At 38.7% G+C, this 7,966-nt stretch overlaps 1 long non-coding RNA gene across 1 annotated transcript; it reads left to right on the top strand.

Moving 5' to 3' along the window:
- Positions 1-842, top strand: LOC116538939. Its single transcript, XR_004263856.1, has 2 exons — positions 1-367; positions 689-842. It is a non-coding gene; the product is annotated as an uncharacterized LOC116538939 (long non-coding RNA).
- The last annotated feature ends 7,124 nt before the right edge of the window (positions 843-7,966 follow it).

The raw sequence follows: 7,966 nt of genomic DNA, 5'->3' as shown, positions 1-7,966 counted from the left end.
GCCCACTTGGGCCTCCCAAAGTGCTGGGATTACAGGCGTGAGCCACCGCGCCCAGCAATCAGTTTTCCTACTGATGATATAATGATGATATATTAAGCTATAAAACCTGTTATAATAGTTAACGATGGCTCCAGGGAAACTTTGTGATATATAACAAACCAACATAATACGCTCTAGTTTGGATAATACTCTGCCAACTCTTTGCTATGAAGTCCAACAAAAGGAATTTATTGTTGCCTCTCTCAATAGTGATTAGGAGGATGAACTCAGAAGAAAGTAGAGATGGATTCTGTTCTGCCTCCTCCTCACTGTGTCATGTTAGTTACTAATCTTTAGGAACTTCGAGTTCCTTTTCTATGAAAAGATAGTATCAGGCCGGGCGCGGTGGCTCAAGCCTGTAATCCCAGCACTTTGGGAGGCCGAGGCGGGTGGATCACGAGGTCAAGAGATCGAGACCATCCTGGTTAACATGGTGAAACCCCGTCTCTACTAAAAATACAAAAAATTAGCTGGGCATGGTGTTGCGTGCCTGTAATCTCAGCTACTGAGGAGGCTGAGGCAGGAGAATTGCCTGAACCCAGGAGGCGGAGGTTGCGGTGAGCCGAGATAGCGCCATTGCACTCCAGCCTGGGTAACATGAGTGAAACTCCATCTCAAAAAAAAAAAAAAAAAAAAAAAAAAAAGATAGTATCGTCTATTTTCACATGGTTGAAAGATTAAGGGAAAAGGTATGCAGTGTAGATGGTAGCTGTGTTTGGCATGTATAAGCTCTCGGTAAATAACTGCTAGTATTTTCTACATTGAATGCTGGAGAGGGATGAAATAAAATATCTTTTATTCCTAAATCTTTTTTGCTGTCTGGTATACTTTCTTTGATGCGGAAGCAGCAAGCCTGAAATCTGCCCAAAGTATACACAACCAAGTCATCCAACATCCAAACTAAAATCCAAAATTGGTTTAATAACTCAATAGTTTTCCTTCAGAGAACAGGACAGCATTAGTTCCTGCACTTTTCGAAGAGTGGTGTGGTTATTTCCTGCTCCGTTTCTTGCCCCCCTGGAGAAGATAAGATGCAAATATATTAATATTCTTGGTTTATCTTTCCAGTACTTGGGTTAATAGTAATACATGTATGTAATCTACCTAGCCAGAGCTATGTAATTATTTTTATTTAATGGCATACCCAATTAGTTCTCTTGTCATAAAAAATATGGGATGCCAAGGCAAGAGGATTGCTTCAGCCAGGTGTTCAAGAACAGCCTGGGCAACATAGTGAAACCCCATCTCTACCAAAATTATAAAAATTAGCCAAGCATGGCGGCCCCTGCTTGTGGTCCCATCTACTGGGAGGCTGAGTTGAGAGGACCACTTGAGCCCAGGAGGTTGAGGTTGCAGCAAAGCATGATCACACCACTAAATTCCAGCCTGTGTGATAAACTGAGACCCTGTCTCAAAAAAAACAACAACAAATTCCTAATATGAGGTAGATGGATCCATTATTGACTCTTTCCTTAATAGCCTTTCCTAACTAAGCCAGATTTTCCATGACTAGTTACTATCTCCTTTGAAACACTAGCATGTATGTTAACTGTTGTTCTTGTCTTTTTATGTAGAGAATTAGAGAGTCTTACAATTGGGAATTACAAACTTCTCAACTACATCTTGCTTTAAAAACCTACTTTTTAAGAAAATATGAGTAAGTTCCACAGTTATATCCAAGGATATTAGCCTAGATAGATAATGGCTAAATTCTTCTCATCAGGAAATCCACGTTAGAATCTTGGTTCCCTCAACCTAGGGCATCTAGGCAAAATATAACCCTTCAAGGACTTACACAGCTGTCAATAAGTGAGTTCCAGTGTGGTATTATACAAAATATTGACCTAGAGTAAAAGAATTAGGATTGAGTCTGGGTAGCCACTTACTTGCTATATGGCCTAAAGTATGTCAAACACTGAGGTACAGTTTCTTTATTAAATAAGGATTCGTAACACCATATAAACCAACTTGATAGACTTGTGAAAGGGTTTCATAAAGTGTGAAAGAAAATGTAAAGTGATGTAATAATATTTTTGACACTAAGGCCATAGTCCTTTCTGAATTGTTTAGGTTGAGAAGCCAGTGTGTTTAATTCGGTGCTGATGAAACCAAAGCCATCAATTTAAATTCCAAACTGCCCAGCTTCGCACTTCTCATGATCACAGATTGCACACAGGTAACAATTCACAAATGCAGGGAATAGATTACAAAGATCAGCAGAATCTACTCAACCCAGATCAACTGCCATTTCAGGAAAAACAAAGATCATGGGACCCAATATCCCTTTTAATATAGCAATAATTTGCTTTTTCCATATGTTAGTCCTCAGAATTTTTGGAAATTTACTGTTTTAAATTTTAAAAATCAAGATTCTTATCATATCATTTTATTATCTATTATTGATATCGATATTGATCTTTACGGTTTTCAGGGCAGGGAGAGGGGTCCATATATTGAATTTTTTTTCCTAAATAATAGTGTATTTGCCTATATAGTTGGTCCTCTTCTCTGCATCCCTGTGTTCTGCATCTGTGGATTCAACCAACCGAGGATCAAAAATACTCACAATTTAAGCTAGGTGTTATCAGGCACGGTGGCTCATGCATGTAATCTCATCACTTTGGGAAGCCGAAGCAGGTGGATTACTTGAGGCCAGGAGTTCAAGACCAACCTGGCCAACATGGCAAAACCCTGTCTCTACTAAAAATACAAAAATTAGTGTGGTGTGGTGGCATGCACCTGAAATCCCAGCTATTCGGGAGGCTGAGGCATGAGAGTTACTTGAACTCAGAGGCAGAGGCTGCAGTGAACAGAGATCGTGCCACTGCACTCCAGTCTGGGTGAAGAATGAGATTCGGTCTCAAGAAAAATAATAATAATAATAATAATAATAAGCTACGTTTGGGGTGTGATAGTTCATGTCTGTAATCTCAACAATTTGGGAGGCTGAGGTGAAAGGATCACATGAAGCCAGGAATTCAAGATCAATCTGGGCAACATAGCAAGGCCCTGTCTCTAAATTTTTTTTTTTTCAATTAGCTGGGTATGGTGGTACACACCTGTACTCCCAGCTACTAGGGAGCCTGAGGCAGGAGGATCCCTTGAGCCTAGAAATTCAAGGCTGCAGTAAGCCATGATCATGCTACTGCATTCCAGCCTGGGTGACAAAGCAAGAGACTTTCTCTATCTCTCTATTTTAAAATTTTAAAAATTATGGTTGCATCTGTACTAAACATATACAGATTATTTTTCCTGTTATTCCCTAAACCATATAGTGTACCAACTATTTACATAGCATTGGCATTGTATTAGGTATTATAAGCAATCTAGAGATGATTTAAAGCATACAATATGCATAGGTTATATGCAAATACTACTATGCCATTTTATGGAAGGGATTGAGCATTCGTGGATTTGGGTATCCAAGCGGTAGGGGGTGGGGACAGATCCTAGAACCAATCCTCCACCGATACAGAGGGTTGATTGTATTAGTATTTTGTGACACTTGTCTCCACAGTTAAATTGTGAATACACACAGTAATACCCCTATTGCATGTTTCTAATATAGTGACCAAGGGAAATGTTTTAGAGATTTAACACATTTTTATTACTGAAATGTCTTCTTTTGTCTGTATATATGCAGCTGAGATGGAAGGCAATAACATACATCATACCACACGATACATAACCATTCCCTAATAATATAATATATGATAGTGCTAGATTGGTGCTGTCGGCCTGTTAGGTAAAATGGAGCATAGCCATCAAGTCATTCAACTTTCCTGGCAATATGCCAAGCAATAGCAGTTGGGGGATGGGATATATAGTGCTTAGGAGCTTCCCTCAATCTAGCTAGGAAAATTCAAGCAATGCCTTAATTATTAAGACCACGTTAAGAAGGCTGTTACAGGCTGGGCATGGCAGTTTACATCTGTAATTCAATCACTTTTGGAGGCCAATTCAGATGGATCACTTGAGGCCAGGAGTTCAAGACCAGCCTGGCCAACATGGCGAAACCCTATCTCTACTAAAAATACAAAAATTAACTGAGATGGTGCACACCTATAGTCTAGCTACTTGGGACACTGAGGCATGAGAATTGCCTGAAGCCAGGAGGTGAAGGTTCCAGTGAATGGAGATGGTGTCACTGCATGCCAGCCTGGGTGACAGAGTGAGATTGTCTCAAAAGAAAGAAGGCTGTTACAAAATAAGTACCTGATTAGCTGTCAAATCAATAGTGCTTCTAGTTTGAAGGACAGAGACAACTGCGGGCTGGAGTGTTTTGAAGAGTTTATGTTTAAATGGACTAAGGAGGGCATTTGACTGGAATGGTGAATTGGTGTAAGAAATAGCAGTTAGAAGGTAGGTGTGGCAGAGATTTCTTTTTATAATCATATATCCATTTTCCTATCAACCTCAGTCACAAAACTTCCAATTTTTAGCTGGACACATAGTGTTTTAGTCTGGTTTGTGCTACTTTGATGAAATACCCAAGACTACATAGCTTATAAAGAACAGAAATTTATTTCTCACAGTTCTGAGGTCTGGGAAGTCCAAGATCAAAGCATTGGCAGGTTTGGCTGTCTGGTGAGGGGTACTGTCTCCTTCAAAGATGGATGCTTGATGCTATATCTTCTAGAGTGGAGAACACTGTGTCCTTACATTGTGGAAGGCGCAGAAAGTGGAAAAGGGATGAACTTTCTCCACGAAGCCCTTTTATGAGGGTGGTCCCATGACTCAATCTCCTCCCAATGTCCACACCTGCCAACAATTTTGCATTGTGAACTAAATTATAACATATTTTTGAAGGGGACAAAAACATTCCAACCACAGCTAAAATGTTCGTCAGACTAAAGCTAAATTTGTTCTTGAAAATAAGTTTTGACCAAAAGGTGTAAACTGCAGTGGTAAGTGCAACATCCAGGAAGTTTCCTTAAATAAGGGAAACCAATTTCTTATTTTTGCTGACTGGATTGAAGACAGAATTGGAGAGCCATCTTGAACCATGAAATGAATTTAGGAATATAGGCCACATATGAGGGAATAACAAGATAAATGGAGCAAGGGTCTTTTATACTATGGAGTATCAAACCTACCCTGGATCTCCCTGAACATGGGCATTTATTTTGTTTGAGCCCCTTTTATTTTGGGTCATGTCAATTGCAGCTGAACCCAATCCTATTATAGTAAGTCAATATCCTAAATACTTGGAGAAAGATAGCACACTTTACTCTGAAAGACCGAGAAACCAGTTAATATTTCTGAGAAAGAAAGAATACAGGGCTTCTCATTTTTAGGACACTAATCTAATATGGGTTACAGTGCAAATCAGAAAAGAGAAAAATTTTGTTGGAAGGCTGATAAAGTTGATGTCACTTAGGTATAAAGCCTATGATATGGCTTGGCTGTGTCCCCACCCAAATCTCTTCTTGAATTCCCATGTGTTATGGGAGGGACCAGGTGAGAAGTAACTGAATCATGGGGTGCAAGCCTTTCCTGTGCTGTTCTCGTGATAACAAATAAAATGCACGAGATCTGATGGTTTTATTGTTTTGTTATGTTCAAGGGGTTCTCCTGCCTCAGCCTCCCAGAGTAGCTGGGACTACAGGCATGTACCACCATGCCCACCTTTTGTGTGTATGTGTGTGTATTTTTATTAGAGACGGGGTTTTGCCATGTTGACCAGACTGGTCTCGAACTCCTGATCTCAGGTGATCCACCTTCCTCAGCCTCCAAAGTGCTCAGATTACAGGCGTGAGCCACTGCACCTGCCTGAGATCTGATGGTTTTAAAAAGAGGAGTTTTCCTGCACAAGCTTGTTCTCTCTTTACCTGCTGCCATCCATGTAAGATGGGACTTGCTCCTCCTTGCCTTCTGCCATGATTGTGAGGCTTCCCCAGCCACGTGAAACTGTAAGTCCAATTAAACCTCTTTCTTTTGTAAATTGCCCCATCTCGGTATGTCTTTTTCAGAGACATGAAAACAGACTAATAAAGCCTAAAACTTATATAACACTGAAACCAAGTGAAGGTTGTAAAACATCTTAAAAGAAAGAGCACTAAGATTTTGTGACTAAGTATGATATTTAGAAAGATGTAGTGGGGGAAGTCGATACTAAGGACATAAGAGAAAAGAGCCAGGTTTTTTAGGTTGGTATTCTGGGATATGAAGTAAAAAATCATCTATAGGAATAGGGAAGGTAAGATGGTAGATGTAAATTAAGAGGGGTAGAGAAAGAGGTAAATCAGGAAAGTTATGAAATATTGATCGTAAGTTGACATAAGGGGAATCCAAGTGGAATTTCCTACTAAGTATGTTAGCAGTAAGATAAAGCAATTGTGGAAGGAATCAGTTTCAGAAATATATCCCAAGGAGTATTAAAAAAAAAAAAGTGATAATGGTACCACGGATGAGAATACCAAGTAAAAGAGTGAATAGAATTGAAAGTTAAAAGGCAACCAAAGAAAAAGACCCGGATAAGTAAAGTGTGATGTTACAGTGGGCACAATGATTTCATACTAAACTAGAAAACTCTCTGTAGTTATAACATCTAACAAGATGGCATTCACAACATTTCTGCATGTGTATTGCTAGCTTTGTATAATGAAAATCAATCTGTTTTTGATCTGTAATACTTGACTGTTTACCAAAGATGATGATGTTGCCATGGATTCTGTGACTAAATTGAATATTACCAAAACCCTTGGTTGTTATGTAAGTTTCTTATGCCCAATGTTACAAAAGAATGATAACTGAGAAAAACTCACTGGCTAAATTCTTTAAGTTTGAAATTCCATGCAGTTTTCTTAGTGTTAAAGGGAATCTAAATGCCATCTTTGTACTAAGAAGACAAGGAAGGCATCACAAAACAAAGTGTAAAATTATACAACATATACTTCACACCCCTCCACAGATTTGGCCTCAGGGCAGAAACCATATACAAGGTGTGACCAGCACACCTTTTGTTAAAACCCAAAAACAGGTGTATGTGACTTCTCAGTTTTCTCAGTAGGATGGAAATAGCTCAGAGAAGAGTCTAAAGGCTTTTCTCCCAATAATTGATGCTGGGATAACTGGCAGGCCACATATAGAAAAATGAAACTGAGTCCTCTTCTCTCACCTTATAGAAAAATCAACTTTCGATGAATCAAAGACTTAAATCTAAGACCTGAAACCATAAAACTTCTAGAAGATAACCTTTGAAAACTCTTCTAGACACTGTTCCTGAGATGGAGTCTCGAGCTGTCACCCAGGAGGTAAAGAATTCATGACTAAGAACCCAAAAGCAAATGAAACAAAAACAAAAATTAAAAAATGGGATCTAATTAAACCAAAAAACTTTTGCACAGTTAAAGAAATAATAAACAGAGTAAACAGACAAGCCACATAGTGGGAAAAAATATTTGCAAACTATGCATTTGACAAAGGACTAATATCCAGCATCTACTAGAAACTCAAACAAATAATGAAGAAAAAAACAAATAATTTAACCAAAAAGTAGGTAAAGGACATTAATAGGCAATTCTCAAAAGAAGATATAGAAAGTCAACAAACATTTGAAAAAAATGCTCAACATCACTAATTATCAGGGAAATGCAAATCGAAACCACAATGAGATACCACCTCACTCCTGCAAGAATGGCCATAATTAAAACATAAAAAATAATAGTTGTTGGCGTGGATATTGTGAAAAGGGAACTCCTTTACACTACTGGTGGAAATGTTAACTAGTACAGTCACTGTGGAAAACAGCATAGATATTCCTTAAATAACTAAAAGTAGAGCTTCCATTTGATTCAGCCATTGAAGTACTGGGTATTGACCCAAAAGAAACATGTGCATGCATATTTCTAGCAGCACAACTTACAATTGCAAAAATATGGAACCATCCTAAATGCCCATCAACCAACGAGTGGATAAGGAAAAT

Source organism: Sapajus apella, unplaced genomic scaffold (genome assembly GCF_009761245.1).
Source record: "Sapajus apella isolate SASKATOON/1434 unplaced genomic scaffold, GSC_monkey_1.0 scaffold124, whole genome shotgun sequence".
Lineage (NCBI taxonomy): Eukaryota > Metazoa > Chordata > Mammalia > Primates > Cebidae > Sapajus > Sapajus apella.
This window is presented reverse-complemented; position numbering and strand designations above follow the sequence as displayed.